This window comes from Rhamphochromis longiceps, linkage group LG1 (genome assembly GCF_057381845.1).
Source record: "Rhamphochromis longiceps isolate RC_006_pf linkage group LG1, R_longiceps_female_GT1.1, whole genome shotgun sequence".
Classification (NCBI taxonomy): domain Eukaryota; kingdom Metazoa; phylum Chordata; class Actinopteri; order Cichliformes; family Cichlidae; genus Rhamphochromis; species Rhamphochromis longiceps.
This window is the reverse complement of record NC_140557.1, coordinates 3,892,556-3,904,159: the sequence shown is the minus strand read 5'-3', so window position 1 is coordinate 3,904,159 and position 11,604 is coordinate 3,892,556.

The following is an 11,604-nucleotide window of genomic DNA, read 5'->3' as shown; positions in this document are numbered from 1 at the left end:
AGTTTAATCGATCAGAACATGTACTTTTACTTCTGATACTGTAAATAATACTGATGGACCTCTTCACAGGGATTTTATTGCAGTACTTATACTTGAAAATTTAGTGGAGTATTTGTTCCGTTCTTCTGTGCAATAATATTCTGCTAAAGTACTTTTAAAGTGAATAAAATAAAATCAAGGAGTGTTTTCTCAACGAAAACAGAAAAAAGGAAGGACTCAGCAACAATGCACAGGGTGTGTGAGAGAGGCCTGGAGATTTGGATTATCAGGGGTTTAAATGAGATTAATGCTGTTCAGAGGAACTACTTGTTTGCATAATGAGCTGTTGTATTATGCTCTATTTTATTTCATTCAGAGACAGGAAGTGGACCGCAGCTCTGAACCAATCAGAGAATAACAAGGTAGGAATAAACAGCAAATCTCTTCAGTCGGCACAACAGCAGCACAATGCATTGATGGGGAGGAATCAGCAAAAATCAAACACTTATTCTTTGTTTTTGAACAGATTTAGTGCATGTCACATATGTAGTACCAACACCAGTTGGGGTTGTACAACAATCCCTGGTGGTCTCTAGTTTGCATGTGTGTTTCCATGTGAACTGGAGCCTATTTCAATTTATTTCTATAAATATTGTATGAAAACATATTAAAAATATATACTGATGATAATTCGTTCAACGGTGAAAGCAATATTTAGGAAACTGATAAACCTGTGCCAGAAGTAAATGTGTAAAGTTCTTCTTTTGGACTTGCATCTACACTTAACTGAGGTTCATCGGGGCAGTTGTTACACAATCTTTCTGACAGACACACAAACAGCAACAAAAATATTTCTGTAAGATCTCAAAAAGTAGCATCAAAAAGCTAAAATAAAAACCTCAATGAAAAAATGCTGGAAGAATTTAAAAAGAAAAGAAAAGAAAAATCAAGCATTTGTGCCAAAAATACAAAAAAAACCCCAAAAAAACCTGCAGTTCCCACGATCGCCACGGGCTTCCGTTTTTTTAAAATGTCCAACTTTACAGCAGAAATTTTAAAAATAATGTTTACAGCCTGCGATGTGAAACAGTTTTGGGTTCTCTTTATATAATACCTACTTCGTATTTCAGTTGCATTAAGGCTCAAAATTGGCATTATTAAGTCTGAGCTGGATGCTTATAAAGGTGGTTTTAGCTGAAATGTTTAACTGGTTACCACTAATTTGATTTACTGAATTGGGTCCCATGCAGGTTTACTATGATGATGCCTTTTGAAAGTTTTCATACAATTATGAATCCATTTTATTAATTTTATCAAACTCATTTTATATATGAGTATAATCTGTGATAAATATCAATATCAAAAATTCTTTGCTCCAGTTTGGGAGAAGGATATTCTAGGATTTTTTTCTAATTTAATTATGTTGTTCTATGAATGAATGTTCTTTCTGCCTTTCTGGCACTTTATCTTACAAAAGGCTTTGTGCAATCCTTTTCTTCCTATAGGAAAAGTGCCTGTCTTAGTTTTTATAAACAAGTATAACCCTCGATGACATTCAGTCAATTTAATTTGTTCCTTTTCTTCATAACTTCTAAAAACTTTTCACAATATGCAACGTTTTTTCCCATTTTTTTCATTCATCAAATTAACGGGAAACTGATTAACTGAGGAGATACAGGTGAAGCTTGCGTCTGACAGAAAGGATCTGGTTCGAGTGTTAAGACGAGCGTGTTACTCATCTGTGCGACGTTGGCGTCTCTGTTTTATTAATTAGACCCTTTGCTGTTCGCACTTTAATGTGTCTGATTTCACAGTCACATGTTTTCCAGGGAAAATAAACAGATGATTGTGTTCATTGAGCAAAATCACATGAAGCCAATGAACCGTGAAGTGAGCGGGCCACATGATCTGAGGAGGAAGAGGAGGGGAGAAGGGCATGAGTAGGTCACATGGTCTGAGAGAAGGTGCTGCTGCTTCCTCCCTGAACCTAAAAACAAAAATCTGATTTCTTTGTTTTGTTCAGATATTTGTCTTTTTGTTTTTTTAATTCTACTAAATGTGAAGTTGCAGTAGCACTTTATTTAAACCAGTTTAACTGTCCTCTAACTGACCTCCAAACCCAGCTTCCTGTTCTGACCCGGGGGGGGCCTTGCACTGTTACAACCCTCGGTCATAAAAGAGTGCAAAGAGTGATTTCTGTGTTCATGCTGTTGTTGATTGGCTGTCTCCCTGTGGATTCAGTGTCTGCAGATAATTTTCTGTGGAGTTTTTCAAACATTTCTCAGAACAAAACCTCAGAGTCAGATGGAGGCGGTGGTGGTGATGATGATCAGACAAATAAGAAAATGCAAGACTGAAAGAAAAATGATTAAAACAGCACAATGGCACCAGTGAGAGAAAACCGCAAACCACAAACAAGGACCAAACCAGCACGAGGAGGCCTTCAGATATTCAGTGAGTGTTTTCAGAACTGCAAATGAGTTTCAGAACGTTTGCTGAAAAACACTGACACCAAAAAAAGTCCAGAAAAAAATCAAACAGGCTTCACAGAGTTCATCTTAACATCTTAACTGAGAGACCAGGAAACGTTTCTCCAAGAGCTCACTCTGGTTCACACCCACCAGCTAATTTTAACTTACACTCAAAACATCTGTAAGAGGCAGCATTATGCTAAACAATCTCAAGGGGAATGATTGCAGGATATTCAAGTTCTGAGAGTTAAGGTAAGTCTGAGGTGCAGGGGTGGAGCCAAATAGTGGCCAGGTGGGTCCAGTGACAGAACAGAAGTCTTGCAGCATGCATGCATCCTATAGAAGGCTGTGCATGTGTACAGCTGATGTTACCTGCAGTGACTACTAAAGAGCTTTTTCTCTTAATGCTTGTTTAACCACCTGCTTTAATTGCAGTTATGGATGAGCTTCTTTAACAGTTCAAAAAGAGGAACTATAGGTAACATTTCAGGTACTTTTTGACCATTTGATGCTGTAAGTAACGATCTCATCCTGGCCACCGCAGTAAATATTGTCACCTTCCCAGGTGAGTTTTCCATCCTACCTTCTGTGATGCAGAGGATGCGCTGCGTTTTATGGATGAGCGTTTGAAAGACCCATCAGTTCCTCTCCTCCCTCTGCTGTCCATGTTGGTAAAGTTTAGCTTTCCTCCACCTTCATCGTCCCATCTCCCCTTCTGTACGCGTGTCCTCTGTCTCTTCTCTGTCTCCCGTGTCCTCTTGTGGTCGTCGCAATCCCGTCCTCAGTCTGTGATGCGTTCATCTCTGGGTGGGGTGTGGTGGGTGGAGACCCCATCCTGTCTCTCCATGTGTAATCAGGATTAGTGGATGCTACAGACGGCCAAGGGTGGTGCTCTACGAGGGATGCAGATTTAATAAATGATGATTGGAGGTAAATCTACTTTAAACCTTGCCTAACTCAGTGCAGACAGGATAAAGTTCTGTCTTTTATTCTTTCATAAAACTGAAGTACCACTCCAACATATTTGGATGTGCAGCTCCACCTCAGCACTTTCACTGCTGTGAAATTTTAAATGAGAGTGAGTTGGGTCAGATTCCCCACTGCTGTTTGCATTGATAGCATTAATGAGAGGTAAAGGCTCCATCTGCAGGTTGACTTGAACATGACAAATTTATTCATGACAAGAACATATCAGTTGCTCCAATTAATCATTTTTCTGCAGCATAAGGCAGGATGAGGTGACCCTGCAAGAGGCTCAGACTGCAGGAGGACTTCCCCTGATGCACTGAGAACTTCTCCTCCATGTGCCTTAAGTGCTGCTTTCTCCCATACTATTTGCCTATACGCTGTTTTTCTTCTCTGTCCTCTCACGCCCCAACCATTTGCGGCAGTTCGCGCAAGCATCGTTCTGCAGAAGGTCTCTTCCTGTTTTAAGGGTGTTCTTCCTTCACACAGTCAACAAGTGCTTAACAAATTAGGACTAAAAATAAAACATTAAAACATATTTAATAAAACTTCTATAAAATAGAGTGGCTGTCACGGGTTGCCGGGGCAAGCCGTGTGGGAGTTATTTAGGACCAAAATGCGGCAGCTCTAGTGCAAGTGAGTTTATTAAACAGAAGTAGATACAAACAGAAATGGCAAAGGTGAGTATGGAACTACGAAAACCTAAACTGGGCAAAACTAACAAAACCAACCAGAAACGAAGATGCAGGGAGGCACAGGAAAATACACAGGAAACCGGACGGCGAGAAGCAGACGAACGAGGACGAGGTAACACACACTATAAATACACACACCAGGAATCAAGGGATGGGAAACAGGAGGGGAACACACCTGGAAGACATCACAGCTGACGAGGCAGGGGGAACGTAAACAGAACACACTGACATAAGACAGAGCCCTTCAGAGTAAAACAGGAAACACATACGCGTAATGACACAGACTCAGAGACGCGGACTAAACACAGAGACCTAATACACTAAGGAGATACACAAGCAGGGAAGACACCAAACAGAGGAAACACAACTAAACCCTAGGAAACCCAAAACAACAGTCATAATACAAAACTATCAAAAGTAAAAGCACAAAACCAAAAACACTGGGTCACCGACCCAGGACCATGACAGTGGCAGCAGAATAAAAAATAGTCTTTGCTGAATCTTTGTTACGGAAACATCGGCATGGAGTTTGGGGTGCGATTCATCCCGTGTGAAGCGATGTTGAATTTCAGTGGAAGGGAAAAACAAGGATCTGCATTTTGTCCCAAGTGGTATGACATCAGTGACTCTGCACTGAATCTTGATTATGATTATTGTGTTGATAGGAGTTATGTGGGTAGTTCAGCTTCACCACTAGGGGGCTGTCTAACCAAATTGTGATATATACTGTGTCGTAGAAGCAGCGGCAGGTTATGTTTACGTACATGGATGTGAGCCACGTTAAAATAAAGAAGCTTGCTAACTACTACGGATGTTTTATTGAAAACACGACATGGTACCAGGAGTGGGGTAGTAAAGCAGGTCATCATGGACAGTGTTAAGCCACCAGATGCCGTCAACTGGAACGGAAATGTGGACTGTGAGTGGCGAACTTTTAAACAGCGGTTTATGCTATACCTGCAAGCTGTCAGCCTAGATAGTAAGCCTGATACACGGAAGATTGCACTGCTTCTTACCGTAGCAGGTCCACAAGCGGTGGAAGTATATAACACGTTTGTGTTCGCAACTGCAGAAGACAAAGAAAAGTTTGACGAAGTAGTGAGAAAGTTTGATGAACACTGTTCGCCCAAAAAGAATGAAACATTTGAGAGGTACGTCTTTCGGTCACGTATACAACAACCTTCAGAGAGTTTTGATACGTTTCTGACTGACCTCAAGTTAAAGGCAAGAACATGCAATTTTGGACAGCTGCAAGAATCTATGATAAGAGATCAGATCGTATTTGGAATAAAAGATATAAAGATAAGAGAGAGGCTTCTGAGAGAGGCGGATCTGACTTTAGCAAGTGCTGTGAAAGTATGTCATGCCAGCGAGCTCGCCATACAACATGCAAAAACCTTCAGCAGGTCGCCGAGGGAAACAGACACGGAAAGCACAGCTGTAGCTGCAGTTAATACACGGCAGGCAGGGCGCACGTACAAAAAAGAACAGAAAGAATCAAAAGACACTTTCTTGTGCAAAAGATGTGGCACAAAACATGGAAGGAAACAATGCCCAGCTTATGGTAAAATATGCAAAAAATGCAATGGACAAAACCATTTTGCCAAGCAATGTTTTTCAAAGAATAAACAAAAAGAAAGAGTACACACAGTAGAAGAAACTGCTCTCAGTGACACGTTTTTTGTGGGAATGGTAATGCAGCAAGATACACCCATGGACCAACCTGCAGTCAGTACAGTGAAGCAGGACAAATGGACAGAGATGTTACCAGTGAACGGAGCCCTGGTAACTTTCAAACTGGACACAGGAGCCAAGGCTAATCTGGTGAATGAGCTGGATGTGAAAGCGATGAAAACGAAACCACACATATTCCAAAATAACAGTTTACTCCAAGCATATAATGGAGAACCAATCAAAACCAAAGGTAAATGCAGGCTCCGGGTACAAGTAAAAGGAAAATATCACAGTCTGATGTTTATCATTGTGCCAGAGGGACATGAATCTCTGTTGGGAGATAAAGCATGTGAGAGACTCGGCCTAGTCAGACGGGTATACAGTATAAACAGCTCTGAGCCCAAAAGTGTGAAAGAAATCGTGGATCTGTACCCAGACATATTCAAGGGGTTTGGAGTCTTACCCTTCACCTACAAGATAAAGCTGAAAGAAGGAGCTCAGCCTGTGGTTCATGCACCTCGACGTGTTCCAGCTGCTCTTAAAGACAAGCTTAAAGAGGAACTAGAGCGGATGGAGGCACTGGAAGTCATAAGAAAAGTTGAAGAACCTACTGAATGGGTTAACTCCATGGTGTGCATTATAAAACCAACCGGCGCTCTTAGAGTCTGCATGGATCCGAAAGACTTAAATGCTAACATACAAAGAGAGCATTACCAGATACCTACAAGAGAAGAAATAACAAGTGAAATGGCTGGTGCAAAATTTTTTAGCAAACTAGATGCGTCCCAAGGATTTTGGCAACTCAAGCTTCATGAGGACAGTACAAAATACTGCACGTTCAACACGCCATTTGGGCGTTACTGCTTCTTGAGAATGCCTTTTGGAATTTCTTCAGCTCCTGAGATATTCCACAGGACCATGGAGCATATGATCGAGGGAATCGAGGGAGTCAGAGTTTATATGGACGACATCATTTTGTGGGGATCCACACTACAGCAGCACAATGAGAGACTAGTAAAGGTTTTGGAAAGGGTGAAACGTTATGGACTTAAACTGAACAGAGTAAAATGTCAGTTTGGCGTGGGTGACATTACCTTTCTCGGTGACAAGCTGACAGCCGAAGGCATCGAGCCGGACAAGGAAAAGCTACGAGCTATACTGGAAATGCCACGTCCTGAAGATAAAAAAGGTGTGTTGAGAATCCTGGGAATGGTTAACTTTATTGGAAAATTCATCCCAAGCCTGGCGGCCAAAACAGTGCACCTGAGACAGCTTCTACACAATAGCTGCGAGTTCAGATGGAATGAAGAACTGGAAAACGAGTGGCAACAACTGAAAAAGACACTTACAACAGAGCCAGTTTTGGCGTATTTTGATCCAAAAAGAAAAACAAAAGTGTCAACAGATGCATCGAAGGCCGGGATCGGCGCAGTGTTGTTGCAGGCTTATGGAGACCACTGGAGGCCAGTGGGATATGCCTCAAGAGCAATGACAGAGACAGAATCTCGCTACGCCCAAATAGAAAAAGAGACATTGGGGCTTGTTTTTGGATTTGAAAAGTTCCACACCTATGTCTATGGTTTGCCAACATTTGTGGCAGAGACTGACCACAAGCCATTGATAGCCATAATCAAGAAAAACTTAAGTGAAATGTCTCCACGCATTCAAAGATTGATGATGAAACTACAGCGCTATGATTTCAACTTGATCTACACACCAGGTAAACACATTGTGTTAGCAGATGCACTCTCTAGGGCCACAACCCCAAACAAAGAGCAAAGCTCCACAGAGATGGATGTAAATATACATGTAAACCTGGTAGCAGAGTCACTTCCTGTGTCAGACAGAAAATCACATCAGATCAAGGCTGAAACACAAAAGGACTCTAGTCTGCAAAGAGTTATAACACTGTTGAATGGGAAATGGCCAAGAGGTGAATGCAAAACATACTACAACATAAGAGCAGAACTAAGTGTTGTGAATGGACTTCTGCTAAGACAAAACAGAGTAGTAATTCCACACTCACTGAGAGGAGACATCCTGAAAAGACTGCATGAGGGACATCTAGGCATAGAGAAATGCAAACGGAGAGCCAGAACAGCAGTCTATTGGCCAGGTATAAATGCAGACATTGAGCAAATGGTTTCCACTTGTGATACGTGTATCAAACACCAGGCAAAACAACCAAAAGAGCCTCTGACCATAACAGACATACCGGAGGAACCATGGCAGAAAGTCGGAACAGACATTTTCCACCTAGGAGGAAAAAACTACCTGCTGGTTATTGATTACTTGTCAAACTATCCAGAGATGGCATTATTGTCCAACATGTCAGCTACTTGTGTCATAACGCACATGAAATCAATATTTGCTAGACATGGGATACCACAGATTGTTCATAGTGACAATGGACCTTGCTATAGTTGTAGAGAATTCCAACTATTTGCTCAGGAATATGACTTTAAACATGTGACCTCAAGCCCCCTGCATCCACAGTCCAATGGGAAAGCAGAGAAAGGTGTGCACATTGTGAAACAGTTACTAAAGAAAGCACAAGATGGTAAGGCAGATCCTTATTTGGCACTACTGAGCTACAGAGCATCACCAGCAGAAATATTAATGGGAAGAAAACTACGGACCACTCTTCCTTACACAACAACCAGGAAACATAAACAAGTGAGAGACAAAATGAAACAGTTGCAGAAGAGACAAAAGGTCAACTTTGACAAGTCCTCAAAAAGTCTAAAACCACTCGCACCCAATGAAGCAGTCAGAGTGGAAGATGCAAACATCTGGGAAAAGAGAGCAACTGTACTGGAGGAGGTAAACCCAAGATCGTACAATGTGAAAACTGAAGATGGACTGATATTAAGGAGAAATCGGAGGAGTTTACTGTACACTCAAAAGACAATGGGACCATCGGAAGGACAGTGTGATGACAACAACACACCACCTGAACCAACAACACCCGTGAAGGACAGTGTGGAGCAAAGAGACCAGTCACCCATTGTCAGAAGATCAGCACGCTCTATCAAGCCACCTGATAGACTAAACCTTTAAGCATATATATATATGTATATGTTGGTGTATACATATATAGCTAGATATATATGCATATATCAAAAAGGAACTTTCTGCATTATTGTGTGTTCCGTAGTTTACACTGTCACAAGTGTTTGTGATGTTATTCAAGCTATGCAATGTTAGGTATGTTTCCATAGTGTTGTTCAGCAGATAACATCTAAAGAAAAGGGGATGTGTTGATAGGAGTTATGTGGGTAGTTCAGCTTCACCACTAGGGGGCTGTCTAACCAAATTGTGATATATACTGTGTCGTAGAAGCAGCGGCAGGTTATGTTTACGTACATGGATGTGAGCCACGTTAAAATAAAGAAGCTTGCTAACTACTACGGATGTTTTATTGAAAACACGACAATTATGAGTCACTTTGGCAAAACCATCTTGGTGTTTTGCAACTAAATGTCATGGATGAAGCGTGCAAAAAGCAAAGGGACCAAAGTAGCCACGCCTTAAACCATCCCCTGCTTTATCATCTATTTCACTCTAACTGGAAAAATAATTTACAAAGTGAACTTTAACGTTTTGTTCAGTAAGACCCAAAACTGGTGACTGAGATCACAAATGTCTGAGGAAAATGTTTATTGAGGTCATAAGTCAAGTAAAAAGTTCTGTCATTTTTTCATACACTTCTATGCAATCAGACTTCTTTTGAGGATTTTCCTCCAGCTGATCATTAATAAGAAAATTTAAGGCTTTACTTTTCATAACTAAAGCTGCTTCCACCTTGCATACACAGTCTATCATTCAAATCACTTTTTATTTGACGACTGAATTTAATTTGAAAAAAATGTTATTGAATGCTTGACCATAACCTGGAGTCGCTCTGGGCTATAATCCAGCAACACACACATAAATAAAACCTGATTCAGTAAAAGGTGTTACATGATTTATATTACAGAGATTCAGGATTAATGTTACACTCTCACACCGGATTATTGATGAGGGTGTTTCTCTCTTATCATATATATTAGCATCTTCTATCAGAGGCGTCATTAGAAGTGATTTTGCTGGTATTATGCTTCAGATACACAGTGCATGGCGTATCCATGGAGGTTCAGCTATGGACACAAAATACTCCGTGACAGCTAGTTTGCTCTGTGTGATTTTATTATTTGTCATTTAATGTTTTTAGGCTTTTATTCTAAATAAATTGTCAATCTGGATCTTTGGTTGTCATCTGATTGAAAAGGTCCTCTGTCTTTTACAAATACGGTCAGATTGTCCAGAAACACCGCAGACCACGGCCTCTCTGTGTGAGGATCTAAACGTATTCTACGCTAGATTTGACACAGCGAACACCATGAGACCGGACAGTGTGCGCACCGCGGATGACGTCAGTGCGCACACTGTGTCTGAGGAGGATGTGCGGAGGTGCTTCAGGAAGGTGAACGCACGCAAAGCTACTGGTCCGGACGGGATTCCCGGCCTCGTCCTCAAGTCATGCGCGGCTCAGCTGGCTGGAGTGTTCACGCACATCTTCAACCTTTCCCTCTCTCTGTCTGTAGTCCCAGCCTGCTTCAAAATGGCCACCATCGTCCCTGTACCCAAATCCTCCACCATCTCCTCATTGAACGACTGGCGACCTGTAGCCCTGACCCCCATCGTAAGCAAATGCTTCGAGAAGCTGGTCAGGGACTTCATCTGCTCTGCACTACCCGACTCACTGGACCCTCTACAGTTTGCATACCGCCACAACAGGTCCACTGATGATGCCATAGCCCTGACACTACACACTGCCCTGTCACACCTGGAGAAGAGAGACACGTATGTGAGGATGCTGTTTGTAGATTACAGCTCAGCATTCAATACCATCGTTCCCTCGAAGCTGGACAGGAAACTGCAGGATCTAGGACTGAGCAGCTCCCTCTGCAGCTGGATCCTTAGCTTCCTGTCTGACAGACGCCAAGTGGTCAGACTGGGCAGCATCACCTCATCCCCCGTCACACTGAACACTGGTGCTCCACAGGGGTGTGTACTGAGCCCTCTCCTGTACTCACTCTACACCTACGACTGCACGGCCACTAACAACTCCAACATCATTGTGAAGTTTGCGGACGACACTACAGTGGTGGGTCTTATCACCAACGGTGATGAGACGGCTTACAGGGAGGAGGTCAGCGCCCTGACCCACTGGTGTCAAGACAACCATCTCACCCTCAACGTCGCAAAGACAAAGGAGTTGATAGTGGACTTCTGGAGGTGCAGAGAAGTACACACCCCCATCACCATCAACGGCGCTGCTGTGGAGAGAGTGAGCAGCTTCCGGTTCCTTGGAGTACATCTGGCTGAGGATCTTACGTGGTCAGTACACACAAACAAAACAGTGAAGAAGGCGCAGCAGCGCCTCTTCTTTCTCAGGAGACTGAAAAGATTCGGCATGAGCCCCCGCATCCTCAGGACCTTCTATCACTGTGCCATTGAGAGCATCCTCACTGGATGCATCACCACCTGGTATGGCAACAGCACCGCCTACAACTGCAAAGCTCTCCAGCGAGTAGTGCGGTGCTCTGAACGGATAATTGGAGGTGAGCTTCCCTCCCTCCAGGACATCTACAGGAAGCGGTGCCTGAGGAAAGCGGGGAGGATCATCAAGGACTCCAGTCACCCCAGCCATAAACTGTTCAGACTGCTTCCATCAGGAAGGAGGTTCTGCAGCATCCGATCCCGTACCAGCAGACTGAGAGACAGCTTCTTCCACCAGGCCATCAGACTGCTGAACACGTCATAGACACCTCAGT